General features: G+C 40.6%; 1 long non-coding RNA gene and 1 pseudogene across 1 annotated transcript in view; one reads left to right on the top strand and one right to left on the bottom strand.

The window, feature by feature from the left end:
* Positions 1–3,322, bottom strand: part of LOC150013271 (uncharacterized) — a 39,360-nt gene extending 36,038 nt beyond the window's left edge. Inside the window, exons 1-3 of the long non-coding RNA XR_016510803.1 lie at positions 3,046–3,322; positions 2,444–2,739; positions 574–762 (exon numbers count right to left, since the gene is read on the bottom strand). This is a non-coding gene — a long non-coding RNA (uncharacterized LOC150013271). The remainder of the gene's footprint in view (positions 1–573; positions 763–2,443; positions 2,740–3,045) is intronic.
* Positions 3,323–7,522: 4,200 nt separating this feature from the next.
* Positions 7,523–8,273, top strand: LOC150013270 (farnesyl pyrophosphate synthase pseudogene; annotated as a pseudogene).
* The last annotated feature ends 4,180 nt before the right edge of the window (positions 8,274–12,453 follow it).

The raw sequence follows: 12,453 nt of genomic DNA, 5'->3' as shown, positions 1-12,453 counted from the left end.
AATTACAGTTTTATTATGATACAGCTCTGGTTACTTCATATTCTTAGGCTTAAATAAAACTCAGTCTTGAGGAAATTACCATCACCTACAAGAAATGATTTGGCAATGTTGGCAGTATCCTGCCATCATTTAGTTTTGTTGAAACACATGGTGGTCAGCCAAGAAGGAGTTCTTCCCCACAAATGAGACAGGTCAAATTCTCCTATCTCTGGGCAAAGAGAGAAGTCCTCAAGGATATCATACCATTGGTATGCTTTTCTGTCCTTTTGAGAGCAGAATAAGAAGAGGAGTTCTGCAAAGCACTAAGTGTTAATCTCAGTTATTTGGGTCTGAATCATGGAGATGCCACATAGCTGTCTGTGGTAGATTTCATAAGCTCTTCCCATCAAGAGGAAGGGTCTGTTTCCCTATCTTTCATTCTGGGCTGGCCTTATAACATTTTTTGACCAATAGGATGTTGTAGAATTGATGTTGTATGAATTCTGGAGCCTTGGCTTAAAGAGGCCTTGTAGCTTTTGCTCTAGCCATCTTGGAATTCTGTCTTGAGGCAGCCATGTAAGGAAGCTGATTTACCTTCCTGGAGGATGAGAAAACATACGGAGAAGAACACCGATATTCAGACCAAGAGCCAGCAGCACCTGCCAATCATGTGAGTGAGGTCAGTTTTGATCCACTGGCCCAGCTAACCTCCAAGATGAATGTAGATATGTGAGTGGCTCCCGGAGAAAATGGCACAGGAATTGTCTCATCAACCACAGTACCCTGAAAAATATTTTATTGTCACTTTAAATCACTTAGTTTGGGGGTGGTTGGTTAAACAGAAAAGGCTAACACAAGCTATGTCTAAAAGTAGTATTTTCCATAGCAACCCAATTCCTCAACTTTGATCCCCATGTATTAAGAATTAAGGTCAAAACAAGTCTCAAGTGTAAGTAGATTTGGCCTCCACCCACAGGATGAAATTTGGAGTTAGAATTAAAACCTGCCCCTAATTATAATAATATGACAAACCTGGCTTCAAACTTTAAATGCCCACTCTCAGCTTTAAGTTTAGTATTGTGTTTCTCCAGAAAGAAGTGCCTATTGAAATGTAAATATGTCAACCAGATGAGGGAGTAACACATTAATTTATTAAAGATAAGTTACACCTTAGGTAAAACAGCATTTAGTTAATTTTTGAGCACTTGGTTAGCAAAAAATCTGAAGATTAAAATAATAATAATAATAATATTCTAATGACAACAGCAGTGTACAGTCTATCAGGGAAGAGATGTGTAGGCTATTGTACCTTTGTCGTGGTACTGGGAGAGCTATAGGAGTTTGTAGATAAAAGAAACAACTTCTGGATGGGGAAATCATAGAAAAAGTGATATATGATTGGGGATATTTCAGGAAGGGAAAAAGTTAAAAGGACAGATATAGCCCACATAGGGTACATATCCAGAGGAAATGAAATCAGGATCTCAAAAAGATATCTGCATCCTCGTGTTCATTGCAGCATTACTCAGAATAGCCAAGAAATAGAAAGAACCCAAGTGTCTGTCAAATGGATGAATGGACAAAGAAGATATGGTCTATGCATACAATAAAATATTATTAAGCCACGAGAAAGCAGTAAATTCTGCTTTTTGCAATAACATGGATGGAACCTTGAGGGCATTATGTTACATGAATTCAGACAGAGAAAGACAAATGCTGTGTGGTATCATTTATATGTGAAATCTAAAAAAGCCAGACTCATAAAAACAGAATAGAATGGTGGTAACCAGGAGGTAGAGAGTGGGAGAAATGGGAAGATTTTGGTGAAGAATGCAGACTTACAGTTATATGATAAATAAATTCTGAGACTCCAATGTACAATAGGTGATTATAGTTAATAATACTGCATATACTTGAAAATTGCTAAGAGAGTAGATCTTAAATCTTCTTACCACAAGTAATAAACAATAATTACATGAGGTGATGTAGGTGTTAGCTAACTCCATTATGTATATATTATGTAATAATCACGTGTGTATTTACATATAATAGAGAGCAGAGATAAGGAGTCTTAGACATTTTCATTGACAGGGAAAGGCCTGACCATATGGTTTGTCTCTGAGGAGTCAGGCCCACTGTGCAGCCAAGGAGGGTGTCCCAGGCCCTCTAGCCACATCATGAGAACCTTGAGGGAAGGAATGATTTTGGGAGAAGCAAGTGGCATGTGAAGGAGGATTACATAGAAGACCAGCATATAGCACAAGCCTAACAAAGTACCTTACTCTTGCAGAGAACATTTTGTTGGAATATTGTTAGTGATTTTGGTGGAGGTCATGTTAATGGACTGGGTGGGAGAGATCCAGAAGCTTTTGTTCTGGGTGGGATAGGAGATCAGCCTTCTGCCTGGGAAATGGCCTAGACTTTTTCAACTTTTGTAATAGAAAGAAGGAATAACATTACTTACAACATCTGGAAAATGTAAGGTGTCACCACCTGACGTATCACCTCAGGTCTGTGAAGAGATGCCCATAAATACTTGACCATCAGGGTGCTGAGTTGGAGTGGCCAGAGAGGAGCTAGAGCCTGCCTTCTACTCCATCCTCTCACTTCCATTGGCCTCACTAAGCCGTGAGTCTCCAAAGCTTGCTTCTGAACAGCTGGAATTCTAGCTGAGAAGACTCTCTGAGGCAGCTGCCCCAGCCGCCAGCCTCTCCTGTCTTCCTCTGATGCAGACCTCACAAAACACTCAGTCCCGGCAGCCTGGCCAGGGAGACAAATGCATTTCTGTCAGTAAATCCACAAGACTTCAGTTTGGGGTTAAAAGCATAGAAAATCATAGTATCAGTTATCAGTGTTGTAGCTCTAATGTTACCCTAGTAAAATCAGTGCTGATTAAAACCAGCTCTGTTAATAAACCACAAGCTTTATTTCCCCTCAAATGTCTATAACCACTTTCTGCAACCCCTATTAAAAGGCAAAACCCAAAGAAAAACACAGCTTTGGAGCCCAAGTGCCGCTTATTCCCCAGAGAAGACGCGAACAAGGAAGAAAAAAACTTTTTTTTACCTTTCCCCCACTACATGGAGTGAAAGCTTTTTCATAACTAAAGGGAGAAATCAGTAAAATACAGGCAGGCATTATCAGTGGTCTGCAATGTTAGATCAGCTGTGAACAGTCCTCCTCCGCCTCCTGAAATGAATGCTTTTGCCAGCAATTCCCCGTCTGACTCACATCCTTATTACCTCCTTCTCCTCTTGCTTTTCCCTTAAGGGACTGAATTTTCCTCCCATCTAAGCCAAAAAGAATTTCTCTGGATTAAGGAGACTGATGAAAGCATTTTTAATATTCGAGCTCAGGTTTGCAAGCTCCGTGAAACCGACGTTTCCCTGTTGCCTCTGCTTTGTCTTTCCCCCCGCCTCCCCCCGCCTTGTCCCCTTAATCCCCCCCCCCCACCCCGTCAATAGTTTTTCTCCCTCATTTGCTCTGCAGAAACCAGCCAAGGACCTTCTCCAGATTTGGGGTCTCTGGCCCCTGGCAGCTTCCCCTGCAGGACTGCCTAGTCTCCTCAGCCTTCACTCTGTGGGCCCCAGATGCAGGATGTAACATCTTTCAGAACGGGGGCTGGGGTGGGCGGGGACTTATATGACATCTTTTGTGTTGATGCCATATGTCTTTCAAGTAAAGACTGGTTTGACAATGTGCTGAGCAGCTCAGAGGAGAACATGTTTCAAGCCTGGAGGGGAAAGTTTTGACAATTCATTCCAGGGAAAACTGGAACCTTCCCCACCCACCCTGCCTTTGACTAAGAAGAGATAGAAAGGAGGGAAGCAGTGTCTTCCCAGGGCAGGAAGATGATGGTCTTGGTTAATTTGTTCTTCCTACATTTGCATCACTGTTACAGTACTCCTTTCCTTGCTCCTCAAATTAATGGTAGCTTTCCCAACTTTACCTTCAATTCTGGGAACCTTGAAATTACCACACATAAACGGGCCTTTGCTGGAGCCAAGCTTATTACTTTACGCCAGGAATTGCTCAAATCCAGTTCAATTAAATGTTCTTGAGAAACAAGAGACCTAGTTTAAAAATGCATGCTGATTGCACCACCCTGCTACTGTTCTGAGCTTGGGGTCTGAGATCTGATTGCTCTATTGGGCAGATACACCATACCAGCTGATGGTTTAGCCTTATCGTCATACCAAAAGTCCCCCTGGCTTTTGGGCAAAGCATCATTTTGGAACAGTAAAAACCATTTGCCACCAAATGCCTCACTCTGATACTTTCCAACCCTTTTCATATCCAATTGCATTACCATCCACAGGATAATTGTTTTCAGATGGTAACAATGCATTAAATGACACATTAAATGACAGATTGGTGTGTATGTGTGTACATGTATATTTTATGACCAGCTCTACACCATTCTTTGTAAGAGGGCACAGTAAATGTCATCTCAAGAACAATGTGAAGAGGCTGGCTGACACAAGACAACCAATCGGTGCCAGGGATCATTCAAGAAACTGTCCCTCTAATGGAGAGATGAACCCTTTTGTCTCGATGAGTAGATTCTAAAGTGTGAGTTCACTATTTTTCTGTGCATATACCCTAACAATTTTAGTGTTTATGACATTAATGACAGCTAATCTTCCCATTTTAAAAAGTTTTTTTTTTAGTAACAAGAACAACTAAAATATCTCATAGCGTTTCTCCAAACTAGGAAAATGAATATACTTTGTTCCAGGAACTACTTTCTCAAAAGTTATAGTATTAAATCTTAACAATGGTCTCATGAGGTAGGTTTTATAAATCAAATGAGGCTCAGAGTGATTGTCTCACTTGCCCAAGATCATTTAACATCATCATCATCATTCTCATTCTCATATTTACTTTTTATTGGGCACCAACTTAAGGCTAGGGGCTATCTGAAATACTTTAAAGCATGATTTATAATCCTAGAAATAACACTGCACAGGAGGTATTTTGAATATCACTTCATACATGAGTAAACTAAAACTCAGAGATTCATCAACCTTCCCCAGCAACATAATTAATAAGTAGTGGACTTGAGATTCACATCCATGTCAATGACTTCTGAGGCTCATGGTGTGTTGATTTTAAAATACTTCCACAAATTGTTTGATACTTTTCCCACCAAAAGCTGAACGTTAAAATTTCTGCCCTTGAAAGTATGTTGTACTAAGTGACTCACTTCTAATGAAGAGAATATGGTGGAAGGAAGGTGTGTGACTTCTGAAAATTAGGTCAAGGCATTGAGGCTTTCTGATTACTCTTCTTCTCTTCTCAGTTCACTCTGGGGGAAGTCAGCTGCCATGTCATGAGGTCTCTCAAGCAGCTCCATTGAGAGGCCCATGTGGCAAGGAGCTAAGGCCTCCTGCAACAGCCATGCAATGGAGCTGCCCTAGAAACAGACCTTCCAGCCCCAGTTGAGCCTTCTGATGGCTGCAGCCCAAGCTGACATCTTGACTGCAACCTCATGACAGATCCTGAGCCAGAACCACCCAGCTCAGCCATGCCTAAATTCTGATCCACAAAAACTGTAAGACAATAAATATTTATTGTTTTAATCTGCTGAACTCTGGGGTAATTTGTTAAGCAGCAATAGGTAACTAATGCATATTACCTAAATCATATTACCTCAAAAGCAGCTCCATTTATTTCCAATGGCATACAAAATAAAGTGTGACAAGAAAATAAAAGCTCATTTCCATAATTTTCTAGACTTAACATATTTAAAAACATTTACCAAGTGCCCTGAAACTCAAGACAGGTCACCATCTCTATACAGAGAATTACGAAGAGCTGAAGTAAGATGACTTATGGTTGAAACCACTTTCCCATGGTCCAAACCAAAGGCACAAAGCAGTGTTGGCTTCTTGAGTTGGACTATGCACCTTCTAAAGTTGTAAACAATGAAGTGGAATGTCTCATTCCACTAGTCCTGTGAGGTTATGGTGAGACCCTTTGCATCGGGCTGATACCACTTGACTGAGAGGCTTGGAATCTGACCACTAAAATACCTCAAAGACATTTTTTCTTGGTAGATTTCCTCCAGATGAAATAAATGACCCCAGCATGGCTCTCAAACTCCCACTGAAGCCTGAGGAATTTGGGGGCTATTCAGATATCCCACACTCAAGACTGAGTGTCTCAGTGTTTGTTACGTTTGGTTTTCTGGGGCCAAGCCCTTGATAAAAACACTGAAATAGCCTGAGAAATGTACACTCTGCAAGTGAACTTGCTAGCACAGACACAGAATCCAATATGACACAGCCAAAAAGTTCAAAGAGCCTGGACAAGTTCCTGAACTTTATCAAGATTTCTGAGACATCCATTCTTCCAGTCACTGCTTTTTCAGTGCTTAAAAGTTCCTACATAGAAGATTAAAAATGTGGAGGTTTTGTCTCTTTATAGAACTGCAAATAAAATATTCCCAAGAGAAGGTCTCCTTGATGAATAAACACATGACTTTCATTTGCTTGGCTCTGCAAAAGTGCTTTTAAAGTAATCCAGGCAAAATCTCCATGGATCATGACTTGCAGGCTGCCTGCTCCCCAGTCCTAGCATGAGAATAACATACACCATGGGTTTTTCTTCCTCTTTTTAATCAAATGCATTACAGCATGCTATTATTCCTGGGGCTGCATTTCTCCAGATGGTTTTCCAGCACCACTGTGGATCCATTCAGAAGGAAACAGAACTGTGTTTCCCAGTTTAGTACCTTAAATCAATTTCTTTTCTCCAGGCCTCTGGGCATGCTGACCTCACTTTTCACTAAAGGACTGAGTCTGTATCACACCAGACTGGATCATGTGTGTTTGAAATTATGTTAAAATAAAATAGTCTCTCTCCTTCTAAAACCAAAACAATACCTTGAACTTCTTTTGTACTAGATTCATAGTGGCCATTCAATAGGTTAACTCAAATCCATAGTGTATATCCATGCACATTGTGTTTTTGTTTTTGTTTTTAATAATTCTGTCCAGTTTGTATCCACCTTGGTTTGAAAGTCCTATGTTGACACAAGTAAAATAGCTGCCTGCTCATTTTTCATGCACCCCACACCCTCCACACCAGCAGCTCTGGGGTAGTGCCCAAGGTTCATGTCTCAGTACTCTCCAGGATGACTGTTGGGGGAATGTAGCGTTAAGACTGTATTACAGGGCCAAGGATCCGAACCAACAACTGAGTACTTTACTCCTCCTTCAGAATAAATGGAGACCAGAAATTGGATGTTTATGACCCAAAAAAAGCAGAATTCCATCCAGTATTTCTCCTAGATTGTCAGGGTGCTGGCTGAGGATGACATGGGGCACCCAGAAATAGGAGATGCTATTGCCCAGCTCAAGGAGATCCTGGAGTACAATGTCATTAGAGACAAGTGGCAATGAGGTATGTGACAGTGCTGATAACATTCCAGGATCTGGTGGAACCAAGAAAGCTGGATGCTGATAGTCTCTTGCAGACCATGACTGTGGATTGGTGTGTGGAACTTCTCCAAGCTTTTGTCCTGGTGTCAGACAACATTATGGATTCATCCCGCACCCAAGGGGGGCAGATCTGCTGGTATCAGAAACCAGGCATAGGTTTAGATTCAACCAATGATGCTATGTTTCTGGAAGCAAGTGTCTACCAACTGCTGAAGCTCTACTGCTAGGAGCAGCCCTATTACCTGAACCTGATCTAGCTCTTCCTGAGAGTTCTTATCAGACTGAGATTGGACAGACCCTGGACCTCATCACAGCCCCACAAGGCAATGTGGATCTTGGTAGATTCTCTGAAGAGGGGTACAAATATATTGTCAAGTTATTATAAGACAGCTTTCTACTCCTTCTACCTTCCTGTAGCTGCTGCCAGGTATATGACAGTGATTGATGTGGAGAAGGAACATGCCAATGCCCAGAAGACCCTGCTGGAGATGGGGAAGCTCTTTCAGATTCAGGATGATTACCTTGACCTCTTTGGGGACTCCAGAGTGACAGGCAAGACTGGCACTGACATCCAGGACAACAAATGTAGCTGACTGGTGGTTCAGCATCTGCAACAGGCCTCTCTGAAATAGCACCAGATCTTGCAGGAGAATTATGAGCAGCAAGAGTCTGAGAAGGTGGCCCAGGTGAAGGCACTCTATGAGGAGCTGAATCTACGAGCTGTATTTATTGTAGTATGAGGAAGACAGTTACAACCACATTATGGGTCTCATTGAGCAGTGCTCATCACCCCTGCCCCCAACCATCTTCCTGAGGCTAGCACACAAGATCTACAAGTGGGAAAAGTGACCTAGAGACTTTCAGGGCAGGGAGGGGAGGCTCTCAATAAATTACAGTAAATCCTCAAAAAAAGATTGTATTACATTGCGTTTTCCATGAAACACTGAGGTCTTCCACCTGAACATGTCTGGGACTCCTCAGAGAGAATCTAGAAGATGCTGGCTGATATACAGTCATCAATCTGATTCTGAAACCCTTCAGGAGTAAAGTTGACATCCAAATATTTCACATCCCTTGATAGTCTGGTAGAAAGGACCTGCATAAAACCTGCATTATCCTATAAAGAATGGGGAATGCTTGGAATAGAAATATTCTCCCTCCCTCAAGCAGCCATTGTTCACCTTGCAGCACCTGTCTAGAACCAGACCTCATGGTAAGAAATGTTCAATGCAGGGCCTCAATGAAGAATAACAACCAGGTAACTACCACAGGCCCTCTGGCCAGCTGAAGCTTATATTTGGAAGTAGAGAAGCAGCAAGAGGTCTGCAGTTCAATTAAAGGAATATTATTTTGCCACTTGCTATGTACCACTCACTGTGTAGAAAATTGGTACTTGGAGAGAAGACCTTGATCTCTGGCCTAAAGGAGGTCACATCCATGCAGGACTAAGAGGAGAAAGTTGGGAGTGACTGAAAAAGATGGAAATGGAGTAAAACCCAGGTCCAAAGGAACAGTAGAGGCTAGAGTCCTTCTTATCCAAGCTCATCATGGCCAAATCCTGCTCACAGTCAATACAAATAAACCCAAGTCTAGAACTCAGGACACAAGGAAGTTTCCATCATCACACTACAGTGAAAAAAATATGTATTTCTGGGTGTTTCTCCTTCATAAAATTCATAATATTAATTCAAGTGAAATCAGTGAATTACTTGATAATTATTCACCTCATTTTTTTTGCTCACATCTTGCTCACCATTGTATTCCCTTTGCTTAGCCCAGTTCCAGGTACATCATTTGGTGCTTGAGAACATATTTGCTAAAGGAAAGCTTCTGTGAGAACTGAAGAAGAGACCTGTTTTAGGCAAATAAAAGAATACTGTGTCCCAGAGAAGCCACCCAGTCCCCCCGCCCTTCCATCATGCAGACGCCGAGGACGTAGCATTTCACAAATCAGACTTACTCCACAAGTCGTTTCTCCAAGCTTGAAATGTCTCGTGGAGATTACTACGATAAGCAGTAAAACAGGAACCTGCCTTGAAGCAAACACAGTCTAGTAAGTACTATTTTTCTCCCCAGGATGAAGTCACCATTTACTTCTCCTCTTGGATTTTTATTCCTGAGACTTTATCGTCAAAATGCTTTCTTTTCTGTGTGCTTTTAAAGGCTTCAGCTGTCCATGACCACTTGAGAATTATAATAAAACCCAGCTCTTGACTCTAGCACCTCCAACTTCTGCATGCTCTCCTCGCAATGTGGCTAATTGAAAACAGTGTGGAATTTCTCTGGATTAGATTGTGAGCCTGGATTGTACATGAGTAAGCTAATACGCAGCTGGAATTTTAGGAAATGGAGGGACCTAAAATAAAGCATATGTCAGATTTTGAAAGTGTAGGATAAGCTGACACATGAAGCTTCATCTGGTTGCAAAAGTGCTCCTTAAAGTCAGTCACATAAATTACCCAATTTTGTTGAGACCGCCTCACTCAGCACTTGGCATAGAGCAGACCCTCAGTAAATAATGAACTGAGTTGTGCACATACCACTACTACAAAGATTCTAGAGACATTTGTCTGCAGGACCAATATGGCAAACACTTAAGATCAAATGAAAATTTTCACCCCCAAAGAGCTGAGACCATGCTACAAGGCCATACAACAACTGGTAGAGTTGAAAAATTAGTAAGCTTCCCAACAAATATCTTTTAGTTCCAAGGAGTATAGAGTGCCTTATCACACACACACAGACACACACTCATGCACACACTTACAAATATACGCACACACACTCACATGTATAAGCACACACACACTCAGCATGGGAGTGCCAGATAAATTAAGTATATTCAAGCTAAGGTAGAAGAGTGAGTCCTGATGATTAGAGAAACTAAAAGAGAGCTAAAGGAAGGCACCAGCCCCTGACTTGTGGGCTACTTTTATAAACTCCCCTTCTTTGTATAACCAGCCCAAGCCTACTTCTTCCATAAAGACTCTCTTGAACATTCTCATCCATAAAAGTCAGTAATGAAGACTTGGCTTTTGACAAAAGCCTAATAATTATCTAAATTTCCTATATTAGCTAAAATTAAGTTTTATGCAAAAAGCAAAATAAGTAACATTTGTCTTTGTCTAATCCAACACCAGCCTTGCTCTGTGGTGCATTTCCTCCACTCTCCTGGGTAGCCCGTGCCTTCTTTACACGACTTTCCCCAGCTATCCCATTGAAATTCACTCTCTGAGAACAAGTTTTTCTATTAGTCATTTACTCTTTAGTAACAACTTCAGTCAAAGGGCTACATCTATAGAAACACTTGTCTCATATTTCATTTTTAAATTGTAAAAAGAAAGGAAGTCATTGGGAAAGAAATTTTAAGAATCTGTGAACAGATAATCAGGGAGGAGCAAAAGTGAATTTCGGGGTTCTAAAGCAGTTGTCACCGACCTATGCAACAAATGAGAAAAGCCAACCTTGGTCTTCATTTCCTTAGCTTTCCTTGGGTTCTAATATCCCACTCAGGAGCAATGTTGATAGAATTCTTTCTAAAGGACAACTGAATTTGTTAATTAAAATAATTGGATGACATCCCACTGTCTATAGCATTTTAATCAATGTGTGAAAGGAATGACTATGACTCAAAATATCCCAAGATATTTTTAGCTTATTCCAAACCAAAAGCATTTCTACCTGCTTATATTCAGAGAAAATAATATTTCACAAACCTGTTTGGGGGCAGTATTTCCCTTTCTATTAGCTGTAGCCCTACTATATGTTCTGTTTATAAATTTGGCTTCAACCTCCACATCATTATATTGAAAGAGTATTATATCTGACTTACTTCAGCATGTGAGAGGTTTCCTTGTGAAATTCTCTATTAAGCTGAGTTGCCAGTTTCAACTCTCCAGCACATTCTCTGACTATAGGCTGGAAGTGGTATCTTGGATTTAGACCAAGTTTCCTATAAATTTGGTTTACTCAACAAACACATAAAAAGTCCTTCTCCTATCCCCTCCTCTTCTTTCTTCTCTTCTGCACTCCTCTCCTCTCTTCATACATTTTATCAGGATGGGTGAAAGGCCTTGTTGAGCAAGTCTTAGTCCTCCTTGGAAAGGGTGATGAAACTAATAAAAAAATAATTCACCTATTTAATTAAATTGAAGAATAAAAATCATTTATGTTTACTAGTCAGCCTTTCTCTTCTTTAAATTAGGAGAGGAAAAAAATCTTGGGTTCGTAAAGAATATCCTAAGATCTTATAATAGGAGCTTGGAGATCATCTAAATCAACACTTCCTTCTTAGTGACAGAAGCCAGTCGACCAGTCACTTCTCTAAGGCCATTTGCTTAGTAAGTGGCAGACCCAAACATAAAACCAAGATTCTGACTCCTTAAGCTCAGGGTCCTTTAAAAGCCAAGAATTCTTAGAGTTTTTACTTCAGAGAATACATATGTATAATTTGTTGAGGTCACATGTACAGAGCATGAAATGAAATGGAAAGTTAGATCACTCCCTAAAATATGCAAGCAATTCAAGAAAGACTAGATTATTTTCCCTCTAATTAATTAAGCAAAGTCAACTCAAACTAATAAAATGTAAGGCTGATGCCTTTTATATTATTCATCTCATTATTTATAAGAAATTTATTACTCTTCAGGGAGAGTATAAAAATGTAATTATTCTAAATCTAATTGACTCAGTTCTCTCACTTCCATTTAGAAGATCTTTACAGAGAGAAAATCAGCCCTCCCTCAGCTCCTTTTTGTATTAGCTTAGTCCTAGTAAAAAGAAAATGCTCAGTTCCCACTTGCAGCACAGAATACCTTCCTTGAATGTTTTTATTTTCAAGTGTCAATTGGTGTCAATAGGGCTAAAGATTTAAGACTCAGCATCAGACCCCAAAGAAGATGGCAACTATACAGTCACTGAGAAGTTCTCAATCACCCTCAACAGCGTTGTCTTTTCTTGGGCTGTCAAAGTTATGACAGATCACTCTATGTAAAGCCATGAGAAGGCAGGCTTGGTCACCTTCATTACT

The sequence above is a fragment of the Furipterus horrens genome, unplaced genomic scaffold (assembly GCF_987537825.1).
Source record: "Furipterus horrens unplaced genomic scaffold, mFurHor1.1.pri manual_scaffold_4, whole genome shotgun sequence".
Taxonomy (NCBI): domain Eukaryota; kingdom Metazoa; phylum Chordata; class Mammalia; order Chiroptera; family Furipteridae; genus Furipterus; species Furipterus horrens.
Note: the sequence above shows the minus strand (reverse complement) of the source record. Positions and strands in the feature narration are given on the sequence as shown.